The 17,522-nt window shown below is 43.3% G+C and overlaps 1 pseudogene; it reads right to left on the minus strand.

Moving 5' to 3' along the window:
* Nucleotides 1-597: 597 nt before the first annotated feature.
* On the minus strand, nt 598-1,326 carry LOC129015640 (phosphatidylinositol N-acetylglucosaminyltransferase subunit P-like; annotated as a pseudogene).
* Between the last annotated feature and the right edge of the window lie 16,196 nt (nt 1,327-17,522).

A 17,522-nucleotide genomic window follows, 5' to 3' on the forward strand; every position in this document is an offset into this window, starting at 1 on the left:
CTTGAGAACATCCGCCAGGACATTTATGTGCACCATTATGGTGGCACAGTAAGATGGCAGAAAGAGCTTGTTGTTGTTTTTAATTATTATTATTATTTTTGAGACGGAGTTTTGATTTTGTTGCCTAGGCTGGAGTGCAATGGTGCGATCTCGGCTCACTGCAACCTCCCGGGTTCCAGCGTTTCTCCTGCCTCAGCCTCCCAAGTAGCTTGGACTACAGGTATGCACCACCATGCCTAGCTAATTTTTGTATTTTCGGTACAGTTGAGGTTTCACCATGTTGGCCAGGGTGGTCTCGAACTCCTGACCCCAGGTGATCCATGCACCTCGGCCTCCCAAAGTGCTGGAGTTACAGGCGTGAGTCAATATGCCTGGCCTTTTTTTTTTTTAAATATTCATGAAGTATTGTAAAATTCTGTCCATTAGTAACTAATATTTGAGAACATTTACAATATTAATGGAATTTAAAGATAAGTTAGATGTATATTTTATTTTACATTTCAATACATCTTAATAGGAGATAGTAAAAATAATTACGGTCACAATTATAATGGCAAAAACATATAAATGTTTGGTGTTAGAATATCTATATACAATTCAGTTTTTGGTATAAAGTTCTTTGGTTGCCAAAAAGAACATTAGGTTTTCTTCATTAACAGGAATATGTGTTAATGCTGGTATGTCCTCTTGGTATTTTTTTCGTTTGTTTTTTTTGTTTTGTTTTGTTTTTTGAGACGGAGTCTCGCTCTGTCGCGCAGGCTGGAGTGCAGTGGCACGATCTCGACTCACTGCGAGCTCCGCCTCCCGGGTTCATGCCATTCTCCTGCCTCAGCCTCCCAGGTAGCTGGGACTACAGGCGCCCGCCACCACGCCCGGCTAATTTTTTGTATTTTTAGTAGAGACGGGGTTTCACCATGTTAGCCAGGATGGTCTCGATCTCCTGACCTCGTGATCCGCCCGCCTCGGTCTTCCAAAGTGCTGGGATTACAGGCGTGAGCCACCACACCCGGCCCTTGGTATTTTTTTTGCTGTTAATTTTTGGAATAGTTGCGTGTGATTTTACAAATGGAGTTGAGTGGAGAGAGAGATACTCATTACTTTAGTTCCAAAAAAGAGTACATAACTGGTTACTATAGTACTATGGAGGTAGACAGGTAATGCAACTGCCCAATATTTTTGAGGCCAGTAATGTAAGCCTGAAGAATTTAGCCAAGATTCAGGAGCCAAAGTCCATAGTAGAGAAGGCATGAAGCCAAATTGGGAGTTTAAGAAAAGAACAGAGCCATACATTGCTCTTTCTGGCAATGGTAATGGTGAGTTCTCCATGACTATCCTATGGCTTTAGGCAATCTCGCGCTGGGTCCTCTGTGCTAGTTATCAGGGAGCTGCAGGAGGGCGAGAGAAGAAAAAATGAGGGAGGCTGGGCGTGGTGGCTCATGCCTGTAATTCCAGCACTTTCGGAGGCCAAGGCAGGCGGATCACGAGGTCAGAAGATGGAGACCATCCTGGCTAACACGGTGAAATCCCGTCTCTACTAAAAATACAAAAATTAGCTGGGCGTGGTGGCAGGCGCCTGTAGTCCCAGCTACTTGAGAGGCTGAGGCAGGAGAATGGCGTGAACCAGGGAGGCGGAGCTTACAGTGAGCTGAGATTGCGCCACTGCACTCCAGCCTGGGTGACAGAGCGAGACTCCGTTTCAAAAAAAAAGAAAAATTGAGGGAAAGCTGAACATGCCATGGTGCCCCACCTCCATCCCAGTCACCCTAAGGCAACCAGTTTCCTGAGCCTCAACTTAAACATATATCTATTTTTAAACCAATCTCCCTAAAAAGGTGACTGAGGTCTGAGAGATTCCCTTTTCTTACCTTTACCTGCCTTTTCCTCAATCTTTCTTTTCCCACTTTGTAAAATGATGACATTTCTGAACTCTTTTTTTTTTTAACGGAGTTTCACTCTTGTTGCCCAGGCTGGAGTCCAATAGCGTGATCTCGGCTCACTGCAACCTCCGCCCCCAAGGTTCAAGCGATTGTTCTGCCTCATCCTCCCAAGTTGCTAGGATTATAGGTGTCCACCACCACACCTACGTAATTTTTTGTATTTTTAGTAGAGATTGGGTTTCACCATATTGGCCAGGCTGGCCTCGAACTCCAGACCTCAGGCGAGCCACCTGCCTTGGCGTCCCATAGTGTTGGGATTACAGGCGTGAGCCACCGCACCCGGACTTCTTAACTCATAGGGGTATTTCTGCTGGGAAAAATCTGGTTGAGCCCAGGAGTTTGAGACCATCCTGGGCAACAAAGTGAGACCTTGTCTTTACTAAAATGTAATCAATTAGCTGGGTGTGATGGCGCACACCTGTAGTCCCAGCTACTTGGGGGGCTAAGGTGGGAGGATCACTTGAATCCAGGAGTTTGAGGTTGTAGCAAGCTGTGATTGTGCTACTGCACTCCAGTCCAGCCTGGGCAATGCAGTGAGACTGTGTTATTAAAAAACAAACAAGGCTGGGCGCAGTGGCTCATGCCTGTAATCCCAGCACTTTGGGAGGCCGAGGCGGGTGGATCACCTGAGGTCAGGAGTTCGAGACCAGCCTGACCAACATGGAGAAACCCTGACTCTACTAAAAATTAGCTGTGTGTGGTGATGCATGCCTGTAATCGCAGCTACTCAGGAGGCTGAGACAGGAGAGTCGCTTGAACCCAGGAAGTGGAGGTGGTGGTGAGCTGAGATCACACCATTGCACTCCAGCCTGGGCAACAAGACCGAAACTCCATCTTACAAAACAACAACAACAAACAAACAACAACAAAAAAAACCAAGCCAGTCGCAGTGGCTCACTCCTGTAATCCCAGCATTTGGGAGGCCTAGGCAGGCAGATCACTTGAACTCAGTTCAATACCAGCCTGGCCAGCATGGCAAAACCCTGTCTCTGCTGAAAAATACAAAAGTTAGCCGGACGTAGTGGCAGGCACCTATAATCCCAGCTACTCAGGAGGCTGAGGCAGGAGAATTGCTTGAACCTGGGAGGCGGAGTTGCAGTGAGCCGAGATCTTGCCATCGCACTCCAGCCTGGGTGAGGAGTGAAACTCTGTCTGAAAAAAAAAAAAAGAAAAAAAGAAAAAAAACAAACAAACTCCCGGGGGTATGGTGGCTCACATCTGTAATCCCAGCACTTTGGGAGGCTGAAGTGGGCGGATCACCTGAGATCAGAAGTTTGAGACCAGCCTGGCTAACATGATGAAACACCATCCCTACTAAAAATACAAAATTAGCCAGGTGTGGTGGTGCAGGCTGTAATCCAGGGTACTTGGGAGGCTGAGGCAGGAAATCTCTTGAACCTGGGAGGCAGAGGTTGCAGTCAGCCGAGATGGCGCCACTGAACTTTCGTTTTTTGTTTTTTAAAGAAAAGTATAGAGAAGCAGGCCGGGCATGATGGATCATGTCTGTAATCCCAGCACTTTGGGAGGCTAAGGCAGGCGGATCACCTGAGGTCAGGAGTTTGAAAGCAGCCTGGCCAACATGGTGAAACCCCGTCTCTACTAAAAATAAAAAAATTAGCCAGGTGTTGTGCCGGGCACCTGTAATTCCAGCTACTTGGGAGGCTGAGGCAGGAGAATCCTTGGAATCTGGGAGGGGGAGGCTGCAGTGAGCTGAGATCGTGCCACTGCGCTCCAGCCTGGGTGACTGAGGGAGACTCCATCTGAAAAAAAGGAAAACAGAGAAGCAGACATAGATCACCTCAAATACTTTGATGTACATTCTTTCAGATTTTTCAGATTTTTTCTATGTACATATGTGCTTATATAAAATATGAATTGTTTACATCTGTGAACTTCTTTCTTTGAGGATTTTTTTTTTTTTTTTTTTTTTTTTGACAGGGTTTTGCCCTGTCGCCCAGGGTGGAGTGCAGTGGTGCAATATCGGCTCACTGCAACCTCCACCTCCCAGGTTCAAGCAATTCTCCTGCCTCGGCCTCCAGAGTATCTGGGATTACAGGCGTCCACCATCATGCCCGGCTAATTTTTGTCTTTTTAGTAGAGAGGGGGTTTCACCATGTTGGCCAGGCTGGTCTCAAACTCCTGACCTCAGGTGATCTGCTCACCTTGGCCTCCCAAAGTGCTGGGATTACAGGTGTGAGCCACCGTGCCTGGCCTCTTTGGGGATTTTAATCAAAGTTGAGTTATATAAAAATTAATTGGGGAAGAATTACATATTATTCAAGCTTTACAGCAATGAAGATGAAATCTCAGGCAAGTTACCTAACTTGCTTTGTGCCTATTTCCTGTAAAATGAGAAATACTATGGTATCAGCCTCATAGAATTGTTGATTAAATAAAGTCAAACATGCAAAGGTGCTTCAAATTGTGCCTATGGCATAGTAAGCCTTCCATAAATTTTTTTTTTAATTTTTATTTTTTATACAAGGTCTCACTGTGTTACCCAGGCTGAAGTGCAGTGGCACAATCTCAGCTTACTGCAACCTTTGCCTCCCAGGTTGAAGTAATTCTCTTGCCTCAGCCACCCTGAGTAGCTTGGATTACAGGAATGCACCACCACGGCTGGCTAATTTTTGTATTTTTAGTAGTGATAGGGTTTTGGCATGTTTACCAGGCTTGTGTTGAACTCCTGACCTCAAGCAATCCACCCACCTCTGCTTCCCAGTGTTGGGATTATGGACGTGAGCCACCGTGCCCAGCCCATAAATGTTTACTATTTACATTGTTAATGCTATCATTTGTTTAAACTTTTTAAAAATTTTTATTATTTATTTATTTATTAATTTTGAGATGGAGTCTTACTCTGTTGCCTAGGCTGGAGTGCAGTGGCACCATCTTGGCTCACTGAAACTTCCGCCTCCTGGAATCCTGCTTCAGTCTCCCAAGTAGCTAGGATTACAGGTGCGTGTGCTACCATGCGCAGCTAATTTTTGTAGTTTTGGTAGAGACGGGGTTTCACCAAGTTGGCCAGGATGGTCTCGAACTCCTGACCTCAAGTGATCCACCTGCCTTGGCCTCCCAAAATGCTAGGAATACAAATGTGAGCCACCGTGCCTGGCCTCATTCTTTAAATTAGAGATGAGGTCTCACTATGTTGCCCAGGCTAGTCTTGAACTTCTGGGCTCAAGCCATCTTCCCATCTCAGGCTCCCTGGGATTACAGGTATGAGTCACCACGCCCAGCTATTTAAACTTTTTGCATGTTTTTTTTCTCTGAAGTAGATCTTACACATTTTTTTTTGTAGATATTATTCTTGAATAGCTGGGTGCAGTGGCTCATGCCTGTAAGCCCACCACTTTGGGAGGTCGAGACTAGAGGATGGCTTGAGTCCAGGGGTTCAAGACCAACCTGGACAACATGACGAAACCCTATCTCTATAAAAAGTATAAAAATTACCCAGGCATGGTGGTACGCAACTGTAGTCCCAGCTACTCAGGAGGCTGAGGTGGGTGGATCACCTGAGCCCAGGAAGTTGAGGCTGCAGTGAGCTGAGAATGCACCACTGCACTCCAACCTGGGTGTTGGAGTGAGACTCTGTTTAAATATATATATAATATATAAAATATATATTATATAATGATAAAATATATATTATATATTATATAATGATAAAATATATATTATATATTATATAATGATAAAATATATATTATATATTATATAATGATAAAATATATATTATATATTATATAATGATAAAATATATATTATATATTATATGATAAAATATATATTATATATTATATAATGATAAAATATATATTATATATTATATAATGATAAAATATATATTATATATTATATAATGATAAAATATATATTATATATTATATAATGATAAAATATATATTATATATTATATAATGATAAAATATATATTATATATTATATAATGATAAAATATATATTATATATTATATAATGATAAAATATATATTATATATTATATGATAAAATATATATTATATATTATATAATGATAAAATATATATTATATATTATATAATGATAAAATATATATTATATATTATATAATGATAAAATATATATATAATGAGGTGATATATAATATATATATAATATATATATTTAATATATATTTATATATTATATAATATATATATTATATAATATAATATATATAATATATAAATATATATTATATAATATATAATATATGTTATATTTATATATAATATTTATATATAATAATATATTATATATTATACATATAATATATTTTATGTATAATATATTGTATATTATATATATTTTATGTATAATATATTGTATATTATATATATTTTATGTATACTATATTGTATATTATATATAATATCTATAATTATATATAATATTTATAACATATATTTATATTATATTATATATTATATATAAATATATAATATATATATTATTCCTGAGTAAAATTGTAAAATTGATGTTCATTACTATTGTGAATGATACTTTCCCCTAGTCTATTCCTGATATGTAGGAAAGCAGTAGCTGATAGCCTATGGCTCATATAGTGGCTCATAGCCTGGCAGTAGTTCATAGTCTAGCATTGAAACCGCCTTTGCAAAATTATGACTGAGTCAGTGAAAGAGATCTAACCTAATCAACTCTATCTTGCTTCTAACCTCCAAGCTGTCCCTGTTCGTTCCTGGGCATAGGCTGAACTAACTTTGAGGAAACTTACTTTATAGTTTAAAAGAAAGACAATGACAGCCCTTTCTCAAAGCAGACCTCCTTCTTGCCAGGGGCCTAGATTGCCTTTGTAAGATGAATGCTAGCCACAAGATTAGAAACTATGGTTTAGAAGCCGGGCACCGTGGCTCATGCCTGTAATCCCAGCTCTTTGGGAGGCTGAGGCTCTTTGGGATCATTTGAGGTCAGGAGTTCAAGATCAGCCTGGCCAACATGGTGAAACCCCATCTCTACTAAAAATACAAAAATAACCGGGGGGTGGTGGCGCATGCCTGTAGTCCCAGCTACCAGGGAGGCCGAGGCAGGAGAATTGCTTGAACCCGGGAGGTGGAGGTTGCAGTGAACTGAAATCGTGCCACTGCATTCCAGCCTGAGCAACAGAGCAAGACTCCATTCCAAAAAAAAAAAAAAAAAAAAAAGAAACTATGGTTTAGGAGTCATGCAGCTGGAGGCTACCGAGTTCTGACCCTCCCTGAACTGCTCCTAAGATCAGTGCTTGAGATATTTTGCAGACCCTGCAATTGATGGATCAGCAGTTACCACCCAGATCAATACACTGGCTCATCTGATCTTGTGGCCCCCACCCAGGAACTGACTCAGTGCAAGAAGACAGCTTCAACTCCTTATGTTTTCATCCCTGACCAATCAGCACTCCTGGCTCATTGGCTTCCCCCAACCCACCAAGTTATCCTTAAAAACTCTGCTTCCTGAATGCTCAGGGAGACTGATTAGAGTAATAAGAAAACTCCCGTCTCCCACATAGCCGGCTCTGCATGAATTACTCTTTCTCTATCGCAGTTCCCCTGTCTTGATAAATGTGCTCTGTCTAGGCAGTTGTTGGGAGAAAAGCTGAGTGTTGGGAGAGAAGCTGAGGCAGGGCTTGCATGTGTGCTAGACTTGCTGGCTCCTTGCTTCTAGCACTGCCATTATGTCAAGCAGCCATATGTTTCTCATTCACTTGATACAGTGTTTCCTTTCAACCCCCACATCCTCACCACCTGTTTCTTTGCTGGATTACCAATAAATAGCATGGGTTCCCAGAGCTTGGGGTCTTTGCAGCCTCCACAACTGCAATGGACCCCTGGTCCCACTTCTCTCTCTCAAACTGTCTTTTTCTCAGTCCTTTGACTCCACCGGCTTCGTTGCCCCCACGTCCTGGTGTTGGGTCTGATCACCCCAACATTCCTGGCTGCCCAACGTGGGGCAACAAAGACCCCAGTGAAGCAACGCTAGAGCATGTGAAAGCAGAGGACGTCTAAAAGAAGCTTGACAGGAAAGCTGAGCACTCGGAAGAACCAGAGTAACAATGGGACAAAGTGAAAGCAGACATTCTGCTTATTTACATTTCTTAAGGCATTTATTACGAAGGGGGGAGTAAGTTAGTACTCAGAATTTATCACTCTTTAGTACAGTAAAGCAGTTTTGCCCATGGTTTCCTGAACAAGGGACTATGGAGTTGGATGAATGGAAGAGAATTGGAAGAGATTTTAAAAAGGCATATAAAGAGGGAGCAGAAATTCCAGTTTTCATTTGGTCAGTGTGGGTGCTAATAAAGACAGCTCTTGAGCCATTTCAAACATGATGAGGCAGATTCAGATGAGAAAGAGGAGGACAAGTGTAAAAAACTAACTTCAGATTCTGAGTGTGAGGAACAGCTACCAGAGAAGATTAAAGAAAGGAAAACTAAAAAAAAGTATGTTTTACTAGCCCATCGCTTCCACCTGCTGAATTAAGTGAATGGCCATCTCCTGTCTCTCCCCTTAATGGACAAGAAAATAAATTAGCTGAAAAACTTACTGCTCCTGTAGTTGCAACATTAAAACCTGGAGCAATTGGTGCTATACAAAATTCTATTCAAAAAGCTACAGCCGAGGGAGACCTTGAAGCATGGCAATTTCCCCTTACTATAATCCAGCAAGGAGGACAGAATATAACTAATTGGGCTGCTTTTCAAGTTACTAAAGGAATTTAAGCAAACCATTAATACGCACCGAACCCTCCTTTTGTGCAAACTTTATTTAAAAATATGACTCTTGATAATAGGTTAACACCGTATGATTGGGATACTTTGACAAAATCTGTTCTCACTCTATCTCAGTACTTGCAGTTTAAAACCTGGTGGGCTGATGAAGCTCAAACTCAGGCAAGGGAAAACATACAAGCACAGCCACCTGTGCCTGTTTCCTTTGAACAGTTAATGGGAGTTGGCCCTAATTGGGGTCGGTTAGAGAATTAAGCAGTAATGGAGGACGTTGCCATTGTTCAGCTGCGCTTTGTGTGCTTACAGGCGTGGGAAAGGATAAATGTTACAAGGGAAAAATATCCTTCTTTCAGTTCTGTCCGACAAGGACCTAAAGAACCATATACTGATTTTATTGCTTGGCTTCAAGAGGCTGTGTATAAAGCCATAACTGATAAAATGGCTCAGGATGTTGTAATACAGCTTCTTGCATATGATAATGCTAATGCAGGGTGTCAAACTGCTATTAGACCCCTGAGAGGGAAGGCTCATTTAGCTGAATATATTAACGCTTGTGATGGCATTGCAGGTAACTTACATAAGGCCACTGTTTTAGCTTGGGCTATGGCTGGATTAAGAGTAGGAAAGAGTATGCCCCATTTCTCAGGCTCTTGCTTTAATTATAGGCAATTTGGACACACAAGAAAGGAATGTAGAAAAGGAAATCAAAAGGCAAAAACTACTGCCATCAATCAACAGAAAAGTCCCGGTATATGTCCCCGGTCAGAAAGGCAATCACTGGGCAAATCATTGTCATTCTAAATTTAGCGAAGATGGACAACCTATTTCGGGAAACGGGAAGAGGGGCCCGCCTCGAGCCCCTCAACAAACCGAGGCATACCTGGCACAGCCAGTGCCCTTGCAAATGTACAATAATTGTCCCCTGCCTCAGCAGGCAGTGCTGCCGTAGACCTCTACAGCACAATTCCCATCTCCTTACTTCTTGGGGAGCCACCAAAGAAGGTCCCTATGGGAGTTAGGGGACCCTTACCCTCAGGAACAGTCGGTCTATTACTTGGAAGATCTAGTCTAAATTTAAAAGTTGTTACTGTACATACAGGAATAATCGACTGATTATACTGGAGAAATTAAATTAGTTATTAGTTCCTCAACTCTGTGGTCTGCCTCCCCAGGAGAGAGAATTGCTCAGTTGTTGCTGTTACCTTACATAAAGCTAGGAAGCAGCACAGTGAAAAGAATAGGAGGCTTTGGTAATACTAATCCAGCAGGAAAGGCTGTGTATTGGGTTAATCAAGTGTCTGACAAAAGACCTATTTGCACAGTAACTATTCAGGGAAAAGATTCTGAAGGACTAGTAGATACTGGAGCTGATGTCTCTATTATTGCTATAAATCAATGGCCCCGGCACTGGCCTAAGCCAAAGGCATCCATTGGTATTGTTGGAGTGGGAGCTGCCTCGGAAGTTTTTCAGAGTTCTTTGATTTTACCATGTCAAGGGCTGGACGGTTAAGAAGGGACAATTCAGCCTATCATTACACCTATTCCTGTCAATGTATGGGGTAGAGACTTATTGCAACAATGGGATGCTGAAATATCTATTCCTACGGATCAATATAGTAATAATAGTAGACAAATGATGAAAAATATGGGATATCGCCCCGGAAAAGGACTAGAAGAAGATAAATGGCCAATCAGAACCTTTAGAATTAAAAGGGCAAACAGATCGGACCGGACTGGGGTGTCAATTTTAGGAGCGGCCATTGTTGAGCCTCCGGCTCCCATGCCTCTTGTTTGGCTAACTGCCAAACTGGTTTGGGTGGCGCAATGGCCGCGGAAACAGAAAAAACTGGAGGCTTTAAAAGAACTGGTGCAGGAACAATTGCAAAAGCGACATATAGAGCCTACTTTCTCCCCTTGGAATTCTCCTGTATTTGTCATTAAGAAAATATCCGGTAAATGGAGAATGTTAACAGATTAAAGGGCTGTTAATGCTGTGATTCAACCCATGGGCGCATTACAACCAGGGCTGCCCTCCCCAACAATGATCCCAAAATACTGGATTGAATGTGCCTTAATTTGAAATGTGACTGATGAACAACTTAATCTTTTATTTCATTCTTTACCGCAAGCAATACAATAAAGGCATTCACCTTTTTGTATCACTCATATGAGAGCACATACTAACCTCCTCGGCCTTTTAACTAAACTTAATCAAAGGGCGGATGCATTGTTGTCTGTATCCTTTGCTGATGCACAAACTTTTCATTCTTTAACCCATCTTAATGCCACAGGCCTTAGAAAAAGATATGGTCTATCATGGAAACAAGCTAAAGAAATTGTGCAACACTGTTCTGCCTGCTAAGTCCTGCATCTGCCACATCAAGGACCAGGAGTTAACCCTAGAGGTTTATCTCCAAATTCCATCTGGCAGATGGATGTAACACATATTCCTGCTTTTGGAAAATTGTCCTTTGTTCATGTTTCAGTAGATACCTATTCACATTTTATCTGGGCCACATGTCAAACAGGGTAAGCTACAGCTCATGTTAAAAGACATCTTTTATCTTGCTTTTCAGTTATGGGAATCCCAGAAAAAATCAAAACTGGTAACAGCCCAGGATACTGTAGTAAAGCCATGGCTACATTTTTTCAACAATGGAATATTACCCATACTGCAGGTATTCCGTATAACTCATAAGGACAAGCAATAGTGGAAAGAGCTAATATAGTACTTTAAAAACTCAAATACAAAAGCAAAAGGGAGGGGACCAGGAATATAAGACACCACATATGCAATTCCATTTAGCTTTATTAACATTAAATTTTTTAATTTTACAAAGAGATCAACCCATTACTGCAGCTGAACAACTCCTGACAGGACAAAAGGAAAATAAAAAGGCTGGACAAGATATATGGTAGAGGGATGCACATACAAAGAGCTGGGAAAAAGGAAAGATAATTTTATGGGGAAGAGGATTTGCTTGTGTCTCTCCAGGTGACAATCAGGTGCCTGTGTGGGTGCCCACCAAACATCTGATGTTCTATCATGAACCACAGCATCTAGTGGACCCACCTGTACAGTGCAAATTGAAGGTTTAAGGATTGCTTTTAAGCCTTGATTTGCTTTCTCTGTGCCTTCTGTTAGAAGGGGACTGCTTCTCATTATCAATGGTAAGTTTTGCCCCATGGTAATTAACCAAAGAGGCAGAAGCTGAGTTACAAATGCTTCAGCAATGGCATGCCTCCCAGCTACAGCCACAAAAGTTTTTGCTTCTGTTTCAGTAGATTTACTAACATGGGGATGAGGGTATGCTTGTGTTTTTGCAGGAGATGAACAAACCAAGTAGGTGCCCTCAAGATGTGTACGACCATGGAACAGGAGACTGGAAGGACCCATGGATCCCAACCATGGACTGGGTTCCCCTACATGCTGAGAAAGTGCTGGAGTGCCAGGGTTTTACCTATAGATACTTAACAAACCAATGCTTTCTGACTGAACTCCTCTCTACCCTGAATACAGGAGACCCTAATAGATAGGCAGGCGTATCATCGCCCCTATTCAGCATGAAGTTACAGAAGATGGACATTCACCCTTCTGCAACCCCTAGGATTAAGGGTCCTCTTGTAAAAGGGAAAGGGGAGATATGTAGGAAGCATTCAAACCAGAGCGACTCCATTTTGAATAAGGGCTAAGAAAAACGAAGCTGGATCACCAACTGGCAATTAAGGGCTGCACAGCCTGTGATTGCCTTGCTCAATTAATTTTAAAAAGAGACCACCTTACGCTAGTAATAATGATAGCTGTGGTGGTTTTTACAAAAAAGAGAAGGGGGGCATGTTGGGAGAGAAGCTGAGGCAGAGCTTGCATGTGTGCTAGACCTGCTGGCTCCTTGCTTCTAGCACTGCCATTATCTCAAGCAGCCATGTGTTTCTCATTCACTTGATACACTGTTTCCTTTCAAACCCCACATCCTCACCACCTGTTTCTTTGAGCACCAATAAGTAGCGTGGGTTCCCAGAGCTTGGGGCCTTCGCAGCCTCACACAATGGCCTCCTGGTCCCACTTCTCTCAAACTGTCTTTTTATCATTCCTTTGACTCCGCCGGAGTTCGTCGCCCCCACGACCTGGTGTTGGGTCTGATCACTCCCAACAGCAGTGGGCAAGGTGAACCCATTGGGCAATTACAGCATCTCCTGGGAAAGATAGATCCTGTAAACAGGTAATTTTAACACAACATGTTAATTGAAAAGGTAAAAATAAGCAACAGGTTTCATGAAATGGCGGAGGAAGTTGCATTAGCAAAACTTGCAGAGGAAGTCTGGGGAAAAGTTTCTTGGAAGTTGTAATAGGGAACTGAGTCTTGAAGAACAAGGCATTTTGCACAATGTGTGGATGCTGTGCTCTCATAAGTCAGGGAAAACAAACATTGTAAACAATTTGAAGAGATTTATTCTGAGCCAAGTATGAGTGACCAGGGCCCAAGGCAAAATCTCAAGAGGTCCTGAGAACATGTGCCCAAGGTAGTTGGGTTACAGGTTGGTTTTACACGTTTTAGGGAGACATAAGCATCAATCTAGACAATGTAAGGTATGCATTGGTTTGGGTCAGAAAGATGGGATAGGTGGATACAAAGACTTTCTGATTGGCATTTGGTTGAAAGAGTTATTATCTAAAGGCTAGGAATCAATAGAAAGGAGTGTCTGGGTTAAGTTAAGGGGTTGTGGAAACCAAGGTTCTTATTATGTAGAATAGATGGTAAATGTCTCTGATCAAGCCTTAAAAGGTGCCAGACTCTAGTTAATCTCTCTGGATCAGGAAAAGACCTGGAAAGGGAAGGTGATTCTCTACAGAATATAGGTTTCCCCACTAGAATGTAGATTTGCCCACCAGGGCCATTTTAAAATATGTCAGAAGAATATATTTTGGGGTAAAATACTGGATTTCTTTCAGGGCCTGCTCTCTGTCATGTGAAGCTATACTAGAGTCATGCTGGAATTTGGTATCTTATTGCTACAAAGAGTGGGCTTTGTCAGTCTTAAGATCTCTATTTTAATGCTTGTTTTTGAGACAGAGTCTTGCTCTGTTGCCCAGGCTGGAGTGCAGTGGCGCCATCTTGGCTCACTGCAACCTCCGCCTCCCGGGTTCAAGTGATTCTCCTGCCTCAGCCTCCTGAGTAGCTGGAGTTACAGGCGGGTGCCACCACACTTGGCTATTTTTTGTATTTTTAGTAGAGACGGGGTTTCACCATGTTGGTCAGGCTGTTCTTGAACTCCTGACCTCGTAATCCACCTGGCTTAGCCTCCCGAAGTGCTGGGATTACAGGCATGAGCCACCTTATCTGGCTTTTTCTTTTCTTTTTTTCATTCCTTTTGAGAGGAGGTCTTGCTTTGTTGCCCAGGCTGGTCTTGAACTCCTGGGCTCCAGCAATCCTCCCAAAGTGCTGGGATTACAGGTGTGAGCACCGCACCATGCCTAAAATCTCTTATTTTAATGTTAATGCTGGTCAGTTGTGCCTGAATTCCAAAAGGAGAATGGTATAATGAGGCGTGTCTGATCCCCTCTTCCCATGATGGCCTGAACTAGTTTTTCAGGTTTACTTTAGAATGGGGGTGGGGGGTCTCCATTCAGTTGGTTGGGGGGCTTAGAATTTCATTTTGGTTCATACAAAACTAACTCTCAGTGGAGGTCCCAATGTGGTGGGCTCTGCATCTAGCCCTCACTGATGCCAGGACTCAAACTAGGAGCAAAGGAAGAGAACTGGCAAGGTGGGTTCAACAATCTAGGGAACCTGGTGCATCCTCCTCCACTAGCCCTGGGACTAGAGGTCTTTTTTTTTTTTTTGATGGAATCTCACTCTGTCACCCAGGCTGGAGTGCAGTGGCGCGATCTCGGCTCACTACAACCTCTGCCTCCTGGATTCAAGTGATTCTCCTGCCTCTGCCTCCCGAGTAGCTGGGACTACAGGTGCATGCCACCACACTTGGCTAATTTTTTTGTATTTTTAGTAGAGATGGGGTTTCACCGTGTTAGCCAGGTTGGTATCTATCTCCTGACCTCATGCTCTGCCCGCCTTGGCCTCCCAAAGTGCTGGGATTACCAGAGTGAGCCACTGCACCCGGCTGGGACTAGAGGTCTTCTCTCACTTGTACCTAGGGATGGAGGCCAGTTGCTGTTTTTCCTAAATTAAGACCTATCCTCTTATAATGGCTGGCCCTGACTCTGCAGCCAATATATTAAAAAAAAAAAAAAAAAAAAAAAAGGCGGAGGGATTAATTAGGGCTTTTTTTTTTTGACATGGAGTCTTGCTTTGTCACCCAGGCTGGAGTGTAGTGGCACGATCTCAGCTCACTGCAACCTCCGCCTCCCAGTTTCACTCCTGCCTCAGTCTCCTGAGTAGCTGGGATTACAGGCGCCTGCCACCATGCCCGGCTAATTTTTGTACTTTTAGTAGAGATGGGGTTTCACCATGTTGGCCAGGCTGGTCTTGAACTCCTGACCTCGTGATCCGCCCGCCTCAGCCTCCCAAAGTGCTGGGACTGCAGGCGTGAGCCATCGCACCTGACGCTTAGCGCTTTCTTTTTGGGAGTGTAGTACTCTTCTAGCCTTGTGGACATGTCCTAATCTGCTATGCTTTCTGGAGAGAAGGGTGGCATCTATGGAGATGGGATGCCTATTCCCACCTGTTATAAGTCTTTCTCATTTCTCACTTGCCATCATAATTTCTGGGGAGCCCTCTTCTGACTTAAGTAATGAGATCAAGCAATTTCTTTTGAACAAGATTTCCATCTTTCTAGCCAGGCAGGAACCAGGTAAATGGAAAACCTGCGCCATCTTCTGGCTAAGATGTGAGTAGCTTTCTGAAGAGCCATTGTTCTTTAATATTAGATACAGGTTTTCCTCTGCTTTTCTAGCTGCTGAATTGGAGGTTCTTCAAAGAACCTTAGGGTATGTATGCCTGCGCGTGTTCAGTGACGAATCAGGGAAGAAACTAGGTTGAAATACAGACCCTGATTTGTACATGTGTACCTGCAGCGACCCAGGGTTCTGATGTAAACTGTTCTTGGGCCACACTCTGAGAAACAGTAAAAATGTTGCAGCGAAGGCCAAACCTTCATTTCGTTAAAGGGAAAATCTGATCACAAAACTCTCCAGATTAAAATAGCTCAGTTGTCCAGGTGGGGTGGCTCATGCCCGTAATCCCAGCACTTTGAGAGCCCAAGGCAGGAGGATCACTTGAGGCCAGTAGTTTGAGACCAGCCTGGGTAACATAGTGAGACCCCATCTCTACAATAAATAAATTAGTTGGGCATAGTGACATGCCTGTAGTCCCAGCTACTTGGGATACTGAAATGGGAGGATTACTTGAGCTTAGGAGGTCAAAGCTGCAGTGAGGTGTGATCGTACCACTGCACTATGGCCTGGGCAACAGAGAGAGACCCTGTCTCAAAAAAAAAAAAAAAAAAAAATTCAGTGACTGCATAATGCTGAAAGGATAAATTCCACACTCCTTCAAGTGGCTTAGAGGGCCCTTCCTAAGCGGGACCCTGCCTGTCTGCCTGGTTGCCTGTCTTTCCACTTCTCTCATCTTATGTTCCAGTCATACTTGACTCAGGAGTTTTTGGAACTCACTATTCTGGCATCTCACTTTGAAATGTTGCTGCTCTCCCTGGCCACCATGCCATACTACTCCTCATTGTTCCTTCACCTGACCACCTGGCTAACTCTTACTGCTCTGCAGCCTCCACAGGTGGTTCTCCTGATCCTTCTTGTACTCTCATGTCATTTTTTTTCCCCCCGAGACGGAGTCTTGCTTTGTTGTGTAGGCTGGAGTGTAGTGGCAGGATCTTGGCTCATTGCAACCTCCGCCTCCTGGGTTCAAGCGATTCTCCTACCTCAGCCTCCCTAGTAGCTGGGATTACAGGCACCCACCACAATGCATGGCTAGCTTTTGTATTTTTAGTAGAGATGGGATTTCACCATGTTGGCCAGGCTGGTCTAGAACACCTGACCTCAAGCGATCCACCCCCTTTGGACTCCCAAAGTGCTGGGATTACAGGCATGAGCCACTGCACCCAGCCCTCAGCTCATGTCTTTTTTTTTTTTTTTTTTTTTTTTTTTTTTTTTGAGATGGAGTTTCACTCTTGTTGCCTAGGCTGCAGTGGCTCAATCTCAGCTCACTGCAACCTCCACCTCCTGGGTTCAAGCAATTCTTCTGCCTCAGCCTCCCAAGTAGCTGGGATTACAGGCATGCGCCACCACACCCAGCTAATTTTGCATTTTTAGTAGAGACGGGGTTGCTCCATGTTGGTTAGGGTGGTCTCGAACTCCCAACCTCAAGTGATCTGCCCACTTCGGCCTCCCAAAGTCCTGGGGATTTACAGGTGTGAGCCACCTCGCCCGGCCTCATGTCATTTTTTTCTAAGAGACAGTTTCACTACGCTGCTGAGGCTGAGGTACAGTGGTTTTTCACAGGTGCAATCACAGCACACTACAGCCTCAAACTCCTGGACTCATTCAGTCCTCCCGCCTCGACCTCCAAAGTGCTGGGATTACAGGCGTGAGCCACTGTTCCTGACCAGTAAGTGGGGTTTTTGTTTTTTGTTTTTTTTTTTTTTTTTGATATGGAGTCTTGCTCTGTTACCCAGGCTGGAGTGCAATGGCATGATCTCGGCTCACTGCAATCTCTGCCTCCTGACTTCAAGCGATTCTCCTGCTTCAGCCTCCCGAGTAGCTGGGATTACGGGCATGTACCACCATGCCCAGCTAATTTTGCATTTTTAGTAGAGGTGAGTTTCTGTATGTTGGTCAGGCTGGTCTTGAACTCCCGATCTTAAGTGAT

This window comes from Pongo pygmaeus, chromosome 1 (genome assembly GCF_028885625.2).
Source record: "Pongo pygmaeus isolate AG05252 chromosome 1, NHGRI_mPonPyg2-v2.0_pri, whole genome shotgun sequence".
Lineage (NCBI taxonomy): Eukaryota > Metazoa > Chordata > Mammalia > Primates > Hominidae > Pongo > Pongo pygmaeus.